Genomic DNA, 12,679 nt, shown 5'->3' on the forward strand with positions numbered 1-12,679 from the left:
GAGCCCGACAAGCCAGACCCCCCAGGTCCCGTATCTAATGGGACCCCCACTCCCACAGACACCCCCCCACCAGACGGGGATTTCATGGTAAATCAGAGGCGACGTGAAAACACCATCATAAAATACTCCTGTGATAAAACAAGTTTACATAAAATTGAAATGAAAGTGAGTTTATATTAAACAAGGTTTAAACATCAACATTCAAACTCTAAATGAATAAATGATCAACTTTGAATTAATGACTAATAGTAAAACCTCCACATGAGATCAATATATGATTAAAATATTGTCTAAAATCCTGTTAAATATACAATTAAAATATTCATGAAGAACAAAGATTATAATGACAGAATTCATGTTTCCTGTCCAAATCCGTGAATAAAGTTAAGTCATGTTCATGTCAGTTTATTCACTTTCAACATAACAAATATAATAATAGATGTTAAAATTGTTATTTGTGGTAAAGGGTAATTCAAATAGGGCTGCACGGTGGCGCAGTGGTTAGCAGTCTTGCCTCACAGCGAGAAGGCCCCGGTTCCAATCCCGGCTAGTAAATAAGACTTATAGTTTTTATACTTATATGGAAGACTTATATATTAATACTATTTTTACCAGCTTCAATGAATGAATTCCTAAATGAAATCTCCACTAAATGGATTTCTTCCACTTCTTTCAACTCAGTCATTTTGTAGAAATGCTCACAGCTTCTTCCCCACAAATACCAGCCCCACATGGGGTTGACCCTGTGATAAAGGCTAATATCCTGTCAAGGGTCCATATCTGGTACTTCTATGGTATTATCTCCAAAAAGCAAATCCGTTTAAATCAAATCAGAACAGAGTTGGAGTCAGAACTGCAGATGAGCCTTTCAGAGACTTTCTGGGAGAAAGCAATATGTGCTCAGAATTCTTCTTCTAGTTGTGCAACACTTTCATTGATACAAGTTTAAGCAGATTACATTAAAGTAAGAAAAATAGTCAAAGCTATATCCCAGAAATCTTAAAGATAAATGAAGTAGAAGGACACAAACTTTCTGTAACTTTGCCCACATGTTTTAGACATGCCTCAAGTGTTCTGGTTTCTGGATACATTTACAAAGTTATTTCAGAAACACTAGAGGTCAGCTCAACTCTGACCCCACACATTGTCTCAAAGTCAATTAAGGCCCAGGGGCCGGATCCGGCCCTCCGGGTAATTATATCCGGCCCTCTAGATCATTCTATTTTATTGCTATTAATGGTCTGATGTTATCTTGTGCTTATTTCTAACTTTTTAAAATTCTCACAAAAATATTTTTATGGAGACTAAAATATTAAAGGTTATTCAAGGTTTAAGTTAATTTATTCTCGTATAATATTTCTGCCTTTTTTTCATAATTATGTAAAAAAAAAAAAAAAAAAATTTTAAAGGCATCATCAAATCCATCTTCACACGACACGGCGTTCCAGAGCAGCTGGTGACAGATAATGGACCGCGATTCTCTGGAGTTCTTTTTGCAGAGTTTGCTCAGTCTTATGGATTTCATCACATCACCAGCAGCCCATAACATCTACAAAGTAACGGTGAAGCTGAACGAACAGTCCAGACCATAAAGATCTCCTGAAGAAAGCTGCTGATCCCTATCTCTCTGCTTGCATACAGATCTACTCCACTGAATGGATCCAGCCTGCTCAGCTTCTCATGGGGAGGAGGCTTCCCACCACGGTGCTGACATTTCCAGCCCTACTAAAACCGGCTCTTCCAAACATGGAAGCTGTTTCCCAAAAGGAAAAAAGGAGGAGGATGAAAGACGCACAGCAGTACAACCAGCGTCATCGAGCACGGGATCTCCATCAACTCATTCCAGGACAAGAAGTATGGATACCAGATGTTGGATCAAGCGGAGCTGTTGTCACCACGCTCATACGTGGTTGAAGGACCGTCCTCATCCGGTTACCGTGACGACTTCACCTGAACAGAGCAAGAGCAACAGAGAGGAACTGGTTCCAGAGTCTCTGATCCAGGACTCATCTGAACTGACATCCACCCCAGAACCAGGTCTGGGAGAGCTGTTGTGAAACCACTAGATTGGACTTATCGATGAGTTCAATAAGAAATAAGTAAAACGATCAGTTCAGGTTTTCAGTGAAGTTGGTAAACAAAAATGAGTATTGGTTGTGTTTTTTTGTATAAGGTTAAACAGAAACATTCCCCGACCACAAAGCAGATTTATTTGTGAGGCTTGTTAATTAAAAAAAGGGGAGTTAAAAAGGGGAGTTAAAAATCAAGAGTCGTATTTCATGTAGAGAGATGAGTACTGTGATCCAACATTGATTTTAGTAAATTAATCATATGACCCAGAAACTATTGAATTTAATTCTAACATTTTAATCCATTAAAATTCTTAACAAACAAATCAAATCAAGAGGTGTGGAAGTGAAGTAACATGATGCAACACTTGTGGGGCTGCTATAACGTGATTTTATTCTTCCACAAAGACAAAGAAATAACAGAAACATGACCCTCATCTGCTTTTTGGCATAAGAGACATTACCATGTCTCGTCCTCCTCCATCTCCTCACTCGCCATGGACAGACAGGAGCAATGGAACCACCTGTTGCAGTCATCACACTGTATCTGTTTAAATGAAACATTTTATTCTCATTGATTGTTTTGATTTACTTTTATTATTGGACACCTAAACATCATTTTAACTGTTTTGCAATCACTCACCCGTTGTATCATGGCAGTTCCTTGTCCTGGTGCTTGAAGATGTCACACATTGTGCACGTGTTTTGTTCATCACAGACTTAAGTAAAGCAGCAGCGAGGCTCCTGATGAGTGCTGTCTGTCAGTCTTTATGCCTGTCTGTCTCTGTGCTTTTCTTCATCTTTTTTACTGTGCTTGCACTCATCTCTGTGGTTATTTCATAGTCAAGGTGCTACATGGCTCATGTCACTGTCAGTATTTTACTCATTGGGAGATTATATGCTTTAAAGACAATACTTCAAGGTGAACATAAAAATGTCCAAACCAGCAAATTCCAGTGGTTACTGTTGACCAGCACAAAGTTTTCATCACATTTTGGAACTTTTGGTTTCTAAGCTTGGACACAAGTGATTGTTGATGGATGATGCAGTGAAAACTGACAAAGCTGGAGATATCATCTCTTTTGTTCATAAGCCCAATGAGATCCTTCTCTTTGCCGCGCATGCTGGGTGCGCCATCAGTGCACACACTCGCAAGTCGGGACCAGCTGATGCGCTTTTCTTAAAAAAAAATCAGAAGTGTATTCAAAATGTCCTCACCTCTAGTTTGTCCAAGCATTGGTAGTAAACATAGCATTTCCTCTCGAAAAGAATCTTCTCTGGGGAACCTGACCCAAACACAAAGCTGATCAGTATCAGTTACATCGGTGCTCTCATCCACTGCCACGCTTGTTCTTCTTTCCTACTCTCCTCTGGGGAGCAGGAGAGATTTCAGATCCCCGGTGGATCGCCTGCGCTCCCACTCTTGGCCGTGGACCACGCCCCCGACACCATCCTGCATCTCTGAGTGAGAGTGATTCCGGCTGGGTCGTCTTTCCTCCTGGTCGTGGACTGCACTTCTGCTTCATCTTGACTATGGACTTCATCATCACTTGTCCCTCAGCTTTATTTGAATAAACTCCTAGATACGTAGTTGTAGAAGCTAATTTTTCTTTAACTGTTCTGGTATCGCCTGTCCGTCCTGGGATAGGATCTCTCCTTCATTTTGGGAATCCGTAAGGTTTCTTCTTTTCTTCCTGCCTCAGGTTTTTTTAGGAGTTTTTCCTTACCGGGAGGGAGGGTCTAAGGGCAGGGATAACAAGTTTATGAAGTCTGTTTAGTTTTTAACAACTGTTTACATTTTGAAGCCCAATGAGGCAAATTCCTTTGTGATTTTGGGCTATATAAATAAAATTAAATTGAATTGAATTGAATTCTCTTTTTGACGTTTTCGAAGTCTTCTTTGATGTTTGTGATGACTTCTTTGAACCATCGCTTTGACTTTTTCAAAGTTTTCTTGGATGTCTCTGATGATTTCTCTTAACCCTCCCTTTGAAGCATTCCAAGTTTACTTTGATGTTTCTAATGATTCCTTTGAACCCCCACTTTGATATTTTTGAAGTTTTCTTTGATATTTCTGATGAATTCTCTGAACCCTCCCACAGACGTTTTTGAAGTTTTCTTTGATGTTTGTGATGATTTCCTTGAACCCTCCCTCAGACATTTTCGAAGTTCTCTTTGATGTTTCTGATGAAATGTTGAACCCTCCCTCAGACGTTTTTCGAAGTTTTCTAGTATGTTTGTGATGATTCCTTTGAATCCTCTCTTCGACGTTTTCAAAGTTTTCTTTGATGTTCGTGATGACTTCTTTGAACACTCCCTTTGGCGTTTTCAAAGTTCTCTTTGATGTTTTTGATGATTTCTCTGAACACTCCCATTTTTCGTTTTCAAAGTTTTTTTTTATGTTTCTGATCATTTCTTTGAACCCTCCCCTTGACGTTTTCGAAGTTTTGCTGGATGTTTCTGATGAATTCTCTTTAACCTCCCTCAGACGTTTTCAAAGTTTTCCTTGATGTTTCTGATAATTTCTTTGAACCCTTCCCTTGACGTTTTTAAAGTTTTCCCTTCGGTTTCTGATGAATTCTCTGAACCCTCCCTTTGACGTTTTCAAAGTTTTCTTTAATGTTTGTGATTAATTCTCTGAACACTTCCTTTTTACGTTTTCAAAATTTTCTTTGATGTTTCTGATGATTTCTTTGAACCCTCCCTTTGATATTTTCGAAGTTTTCCTGGATGTTTCTGATGAATTCTCTGTACCCTGCCTCAGCGGTTTTCAAAGTTTTCTTTGATGTTTGTGATTATTCCTTTGAATCCCACCGCCCTCGCAGCAGTCGGGGAATCCCCAGAATGAGTTTGTACCGGTTGGGAAAAAGCAAAGAGCTAAACCGAAGCACGCAGAGCGCCCGGAGCTCCCTTTATGGAACAGGTTTTCTCCCCTCAGTAACGCACCAACTGAACCGAAAACCCTGGTCATTGGCTCCTCCGAAGTCAGACACGTAAAATGTTTGTGATGATTTCTTTGAACACTCCCTTTGATGTTTTAGAAGTTTTCCTGGATGTTTCTGATGATTTCTTAAAACCCTCCCTTTTTAAGTTTTCAAAGTTTTCTTTGATGTTTGTGATGATTTCTTTGAACCCTCCCTTTGACGTTTTCGAAGTTTTCTTGGATTTTTCTGATGAATTCTCTGAACCCTCCCTCGGACGTTTTCGAAGTTTCCTTTGATGTTTGTGATGATTTCTTTGAACCCACCTTTTGACGTTTCCGAAGTTTTCTTTGATGTTTGTGATGACTTCTTTGAATCCTCCTTTTGACGTTTTCGAAGTTTTCTTTGATGTTTCTGATGATTTCTCTTAACCCTCCCTTTGATGCATTCCAAGTTTACTTTAATGTTTCTAATGATTCCTTTGAACCCCCACTTTGATGTTTTTGAAGTTTTCTTTGATGTTTTCAATCATTTCTTTGAACCCTCCTCTTGACGTTTTTAAAGTTTTCTTTTCTGTTTCTGATGAATTCGCTGAACCGTCCCTCAGACGTTTTCGAAGTTTTCTTTGATGTTTGTGATGATATTGTGGAAAAATATGGAATCTGATGGAGGAACAGACACATCTTAAGATTAACACAAGTGTTTAATAGCAACATCAGAAAAATACATGCGGTGTGCACAAGCGTGCAGGGAAGCTCTGGCTCTGTCAGAGGGTTCCGCCGAACTGACGGGACTCAAGCGTTTTATAGGGCTGGTCAAACCACCTTCAAAGCTATAGTTAGGATATGTCACATGGCCTGACCTTCTTGGTTGATCATAATCACAGAGGCCTCTGCTTTCTGCATTTGTCTCGGGGTCAACATGTTATTTATGCCTTTACACCCCTCGGTTAAGGAGGATGTAATTTAAGGAGCCATTTGGGAATGTTTACATTCAATCAGCATCCTGCCCTCCTGCTGGAGACAGAGTATTGTAAATCCTTTCATCTTAGCTTGGGAAAAGAAGCAGGAGCATGCACTTGGATTTGTTCCTAAAAGGTGAAATGGTTATCTGTAGGCTAAAGCTTGGATTAACATTTTAAAATACATTTAGACAATGATAAGAATAAAACAATTTCTTTCACACAGGACAATTCTAATATGTCTTACATCAATCACTGCCTAAGTTGAAATTCTAACAAGCTGCAGACTGTTTTAAATATCCGAGAATGCATTCAGAGGCACGTGTTAATAAGCACACTAGGTTCATTCAAAGGTTACAGAGCTTCATTGAAAGGTTACATATAAGAGTAAAATGGAATTAGAATTTAATCAAAAATATTCTCTTACAATCTCTACAGAACAATATTTAGGTTGATGCTACAGAAATGAAAAGTTGCTCTGACCTTGTTCAAGGACAAGTTTGATCTTTGGATAGACTGTCTAAGAGCGGCCTGTTAGGTTCTCAGGCTGAAAGGTTCAACATGGAGCCTCAGATTTAAAGGTTCAACATGGATCTTTGTTAACAGATTTAAAGGTTCAGCATGGAGCCACATCTCAGAATAATTTATTTATCTATTTTCACAGGCAAACATTTGATTTGTGTGTTATTTGGATTCTCTGCAGTACCAGGAGAATCTTTGACCCTGTCTGGAAAACTGGAAGAGACCTTCAGGTGTGTTAACACAAACTTCTGAAGTTCATTGATTACATAATAATGTAATTAAAAACTATCAGGTTCACGTCAGCTCTCTTTATTTAAGTTCTCCTGTTTTCTTTTTCAGTTCTTTTCTCTGCAGATGTCAGGCAGATGCTGCAGCATTTCATGCTGATGTGAGTATTTTCTTCCTGTTACTTGATTATAATGTTTCAACATGCTAAAATAAATGTATTTTACTTTACTATAAGCTCTCTGCATCAGCACCTCGTCTGAAATGACATTCAGTGGAGTGAGTTAAAGTACCATCAAAACACCAGTTCCAATCTTCACATTCTATTTTCTCTTCCTTAAAGCTGTTTATACTTCATCACATCAGTCTCATCCACAATCACACGCTCTAGTTCAGACTAATGTCGGCTGGTTCTGCTTGTGACTGTCGACAAAACCTGGGATGAACTTCTGAGAGGTGTTTACGCTTTTCTAACACTGTGATCGTCTCCATGGTTTATTTTTAACCTGAAGAACATCTTCCTCACAGTCTTACTGCGTTTGTGAACACACAGACACATGAAAGGTTGAGGGGGACTGAAGTGCTCCTACACTAAAGAGAGTTAGACAATAGAAATGCAACAAATAAAATACAATTAAAAAAGGAGCAAGTTTTATTCTGGAGTGCTGTAAAATATAAATACATTAAATATCTTTCCAGTAACTTGTTTTTCTATCTAGTTCTCCGCTCTCTCGGTTTCTCTGAGTCTGGAGGTCTGAATTTCTAAACTACTGTCTGGTCCATGCAGGTCTCCCCGGTGCTTACAGCTTTGGAGGGTCTCTGGTGTTCCAGCAGGAGTCGGTACTCACCTCATCATCTCAGCTGTTCAGCATTAAGCTCTGCAGTTTCCAGTGTTCACCGACAGATCGTTGCCCACCTTTAGGTATTGTTCCTGCAGTGTCTCTGATATTCATGTTAAACTCTAAGTTTCTCCTCACCCTCCAGTACTCTGCTCATGAACTGTTTCCTGTCTGTAGAATCCTTCAACCACGAGTACCAACAACCAACCATCTCTGGACCTCTCTGCTCAGCTGCCTCACAGCCACAGACTCGGTTCTACCTGCTCACCGTGTCCTCCAGCTCCAGAAGGACAAAAGAACGCCGCTCACCTCCCAATGTCTTAGACACCATCTGCACACCCCGGTGCAGCCTCTCCTCTCTTCATTCTCAATCTCTCTCCACCCCCCCTGCCGGCACGCTGACTACAGATTCATCCCCATCTCTAAATAAATCCCTTCCTCACACATAGACATGTTTCCAGCACTTGGGTCCTTCTGACCTCGTGAAACCATGACAACGACGTCAGTAGGTTTTCATCATTTTCGTTTCGTTTTCATCAAAGCTGTTTACTGTAGTCCCAATAACCCGAGTGAACGTACTAAGACAGCAGCAGTGTAGAGTAGAGTCCATTCACACCGGCCTTTCTCTCTTAGACATGGACGGAGATTCAGTTTCTGGACAGAAGAGGCATTGCTGCTTCTGCAGGAACTCTCCAGCTGATCTTCAGGCTCCAGAGACGACCACCTCCACACCTGAAGTCCAATCAGACAGGTGAGAGGGGCGGCAATTACAACATTTGTAGAATGTGATTGTGATCACACAATGTTAATGTAGAGACTATTCAGCTCAATGCAGTGTGGAAAGGTCATGGTGCAGATGATGTGTGAACTTCTGAATCCGCTCCTGCTCTTTGTTGGAGATGGGGTCTTCCTGTAGTTCACCGTGTGGTCGACGCGACAATCCATCTGCATCCGCATTTCGTTTTCCAGCTCTGTACACGATCTTGAAATTATATGTGGATAGCGCTGACAGCCATCTGTAGCTGGTGGCATCATGTTTTGCTGTTGTAAGCAGGTAGGTAAGAGGATTGCTGTCCGTGACCACTGTAAAGTGGGCTCCATACAGGTAATCGTTGAACTTTTCTGTGACTGCCCGCTAGAGGGCCAAAAACTCTAGTTTGTGGGCAGGATATCTTGACTCACTCTTAGTCAAGCCTCGGCCAGCATAAGCCACCACTCTCTTCTTTTCCTCATGCTCCCGATAAAGGATTGCACCCAAGCCAGTAGAACTTGCATCAGTATGGAGTTTGTAGGGTTTTTGAGGATTTGGAAAGGCCAAGACAGGGGCTAATGTCAGCTTTTTAATGATGGTGTCAAATGCTTGCTGACAACCCGGTGTCCAACGTCCTCCAAATGGTTCTTTTGGGTTATGGTATTTCGGTGGCTTTCTTAACGGTTTAAGTCCTTTTTGCAATGGCGGGTATCCAGCTGTAAGTTCATGCAAGCGTTTGACGATGGCTGAATATCCTTCCACAATCCGTCTGTAGTATCCAGCAAACCCAAGAAAGGAGCGCAACTCCTAAGAGTCTTTGGCATGGGCCATGATGTGAGTGTTTTATCTGGGTCAGTCTTCACACCGTCCTGTGAAACCATATGTCCAAGGTATTTCACTGAGGTCTGGAAGAACACTCATTTTTAAAGTGACAATTTCAAACCATAGTCTATCAGTTTGTTCAAAACTCTCATTAGCCTTGTTTCGTGTTCCTCTAGGGTTGGTGCGAAGACTATTATGTCGTCTATGAAGACCAACACTTCTTTTAAGTTCAATTCTCCCACACATTTCTCCATTAGGCGCTGTAAAGTGCTCGGGGCATTTGTGACTCCTTGGGGCATTCGGTTAAATTCCCAAAACCCAAGGGGGACACAGAAATGCTGTTTTTTCCTTGTCTGCTTCTTCCATCTCAATCTGATAATAACCAGACTTTAGATCAAGGACTGAAAACCACTTTGATCCAGAAAGAGCAGAATAAGACTCTTCAAGTTTAGGCAGAGCATATGCATCTTTTATTGTTTGCAGGTTGAGCTTTATATAGTTGATGCAGAGACGAACACCTCCATCCTTCTTTCGTACGACGACTATGGGGGATGCAAATGGAGAGTCTGATTCCCTGATGATTCCAGACTCAAGAAAATCTTGTAGGTGGCTTCTTACAGCATCCACATCTTGAGGATGAATTGGTCTGGGTCTTTGTTTGAAAGGGATAGGGTCAGATAGTTTGATCCGATGTCTCACTTTGTTTTGCCGAAGTCAAGTTCATGTTTGGCAAAGACTTCATGGACACTGTTGAGCTTGTGGATTATTCTTTGTTTCCATTCTGAAGATATGGGTGAGTCTTTGAAGTCATACTGTAATGGGGAGGCTTGTGTGGTCTTTGCAGGTGGTCTTCTGATGCTTTGCTCTTTTGAGATAATTTGGTAGTTGCTGATTTCTGCTAAAGTGGCTCTTGCTGGAATCTGTATGTCATGGCTGGACTCATTGCTCACCACAACCGGCAGGTGACAAGGCCGGTGCAGTGGCAGGTTTACAAGGCAACTTTTGACAATGAGTCCACCGGGTAACGAGCTGGACTGGGGGTGCTCAACGAGAACAGTTTTTCCACCTTGCAACTTGGTGGCCAGGCAGCATTCCAAAACAATGGTTTGACCTGCATGGATGGTGCAGGGCTGGTTTGACTAAAAGGTGACTAAGGATTTGCAGTTTTCAGCTCTCTGGTTGAAACGATGCTTGAGGATCTTGTAGACAGAGCTGTAACCAAATGCAGTTGGATGGAATTGCGGCCTTTTTGTCACATGTTTAGAGTAAGCAACATCTAGCGTGTTGGTGGCGATGAGAATCTGTGGTGAAGACTGGTTATGGTCTGGTACAATCAACGCCAGGGTGTCTAGGTCAATAGTAGAACCAAAGAGGTCAGGTGGAAAGGACAAGCTAACTTCAATGTATCCCAAGTACGGTACAGATTGTCCATTTGCTCCTTCAATTCCTAGTAAATCAGTAATGGATTGGATTTCATGGTCCATGAGGTGTGTTATAGAAGGAATGAGGAATGGTAGTAACTTGGGACCCAGAGTCAAGAAAACAGTTAAACAATTGTCCATTTAATTTAACATGAGCTGTACTTCTGGTTCCGATGAGACCCCTTGGCAGTTGGAAGTCTTCGTTATTGGGACGTCTGGTAGCGGCAGCTCCTGAGTGTCCCACCGCAGGAGCTGGGTTCAGTTTAACGTCTGCTTGTTCTTGACATCCCATGCTTCTCATTTTTGTTGAAGAATTTTTCTCTGCTGTTGAACCACAACAGGGTTGGCTTTGTTGGCACAAGCAGAAGAGATGTGGCCATCTGCACCGCAGTTGAAACAATACCAGGGCTTAGGCCGGCTGGGAGACTTTGGTGAAGGATGGCTGGCTTTATGTTGACGTGCTGTAGGTTGAGACTCAGTTGTAGGTTTCCTTGACAGAAGCTGGGACATCTGTTGCTGTAGTCTCTTTAGCTGTTGTTTCATGCCTTTGAGCTCATTATTGTCATGAGGGCTGTGGCCACAGGCACAGGCGCTTTGCGACTGGATGTTGACTCGCTGTTTGGATGTGCTCATGTGCTGTTTCATGAGGGACTCCTTGGCTGTCTGTCGGTCCTCTTCTGTTCTGAGTTGGAACAGCAGGTCAGGAAATGGTGGGGGATTACTCCTGCGTTGCTCCAGTTGCAACTTTGTAATCAAAGCGTTGTCCCAGCAGCCACGGCAGAACTGTTTGAGTAGGTGTTTATCGACGTCAGTTGCAGGGACACCACCTTGTTTAACAACTGAGCAGATGGTGTACTGTAGCCTTTGGAGGTACGCTGATGGCCGCTCGCCCGGGTTTTGAAGGGTGTTCAGGACTTGGGCGAAGAGCTCTTCTCCATCTTGCACGGTCCCAAAGGCTGAATCAAGCACACTCATTAAATCTGTAGGTGATGTATCTGGATCAAGACTTTTCACCACGTCAGCAGCAGGTGATGTTAAGCTCTCCGTGATTCTTCTTGCAACACCAATGGCTGAAATGCTGGAATCGGCAAGAAGAAGATTTATTTGAGATCGCCATATTTCATAGTCCACCTCATTACTTGGCCTTGGGATTCTTCCTGAGAAAGGACGAGGACGCAGTGCTGAGGCAGCGATGTCTTTGTTCCGAACCACGTGTTCCACAACAACTTTCTGGACCTGTGGTGGGTTCAGTTGATTTGTTGTCAGGGAAATCTGTTGAGGTGTTCTGCCCCGGTGACGTGCCCCATGCCGAACAGCACTGGGTTGGACTGGAATGGATGGCGAGTGTGGTGCTCTTGGGATGGACTGTGCTGAGGGGACATAATCCCCCTCCTCTTCGTCCTCATCATCCTCATCATCGTCATCCTCCGGGTCACTTTTAATTCGGGTGTCACCTCCTCCTGCTGCATTCAGGTGCTGCCCAATCTGGGTCATCGCTGTCTTCAGGACTTCTTCCAAACTGCAGCCACTCCGGTCTGCTAGTTTTTTCAGTTCAGTTAGGTAATCTAGAGGGTGACCACTGCTGCTTGCTGTGGCGGCGTACTCTGTAACTAATGCAGTGACACTGTACATGAAGTTATCAGTAGTTTGTGATGTGTATTTATATGGCAATAACGGTTCTAAGGCAGAGAATGCGCCCACATCTGTAAATTCTGCGATCAGGTTTTTATAAAAGGGACTGTCAGGATCATTTACGTAAAAGGTGCGTTTAAGTTTACCATAACTGCGTAGACAGTCTAGTACTTTGTCATCAGCTTTTGTGTTAGTGACGCCTGTTATCAGAATGGATGTAGATGCGTTGATGCCTGCATTAGCAATAGCATCCATGATAAATGAAACACAAAAAAAAACATTCACACATCCAGGCTCCTGGCTAGCTTGCCAATTGTAACGCAGTTTTAGAACTAGGCGCTCTGACTACAGAAGGGAGATGTTCGTCTCAGGGAGCCCAGAGTGTGTGAATGAAAACGCAACAAGCAAGTAAAATAATCAATTGATTGTATTGACAAAAACAAAAACAAAAAAAATCAAAAACAAAACATCAATGTTTCTGTCCTGGAGTTAGGTGTCCACAGCCTTTCAAGCCTT

General features: G+C 42.1%; 1 long non-coding RNA gene across 1 annotated transcript; it reads left to right on the forward strand.

Annotated features, from left to right (window-relative positions):
• Positions 1–6,734: 6,734 nt before the first annotated feature.
• On the forward strand, positions 6,735–8,366 carry LOC112138394. Its single transcript, XR_002917769.2, has 4 exons — positions 6,735–6,861; positions 7,486–7,620; positions 7,715–8,042; positions 8,171–8,366. It is a non-coding gene; the product is annotated as an uncharacterized LOC112138394 (long non-coding RNA).
• The last annotated feature ends 4,313 nt before the right edge of the window (positions 8,367–12,679 follow it).

The sequence above is a fragment of the Oryzias melastigma genome, unplaced genomic scaffold (assembly GCF_002922805.2).
Source record: "Oryzias melastigma strain HK-1 unplaced genomic scaffold, ASM292280v2 sc00160, whole genome shotgun sequence".
NCBI lineage: Eukaryota > Metazoa > Chordata > Actinopteri > Beloniformes > Adrianichthyidae > Oryzias > Oryzias melastigma.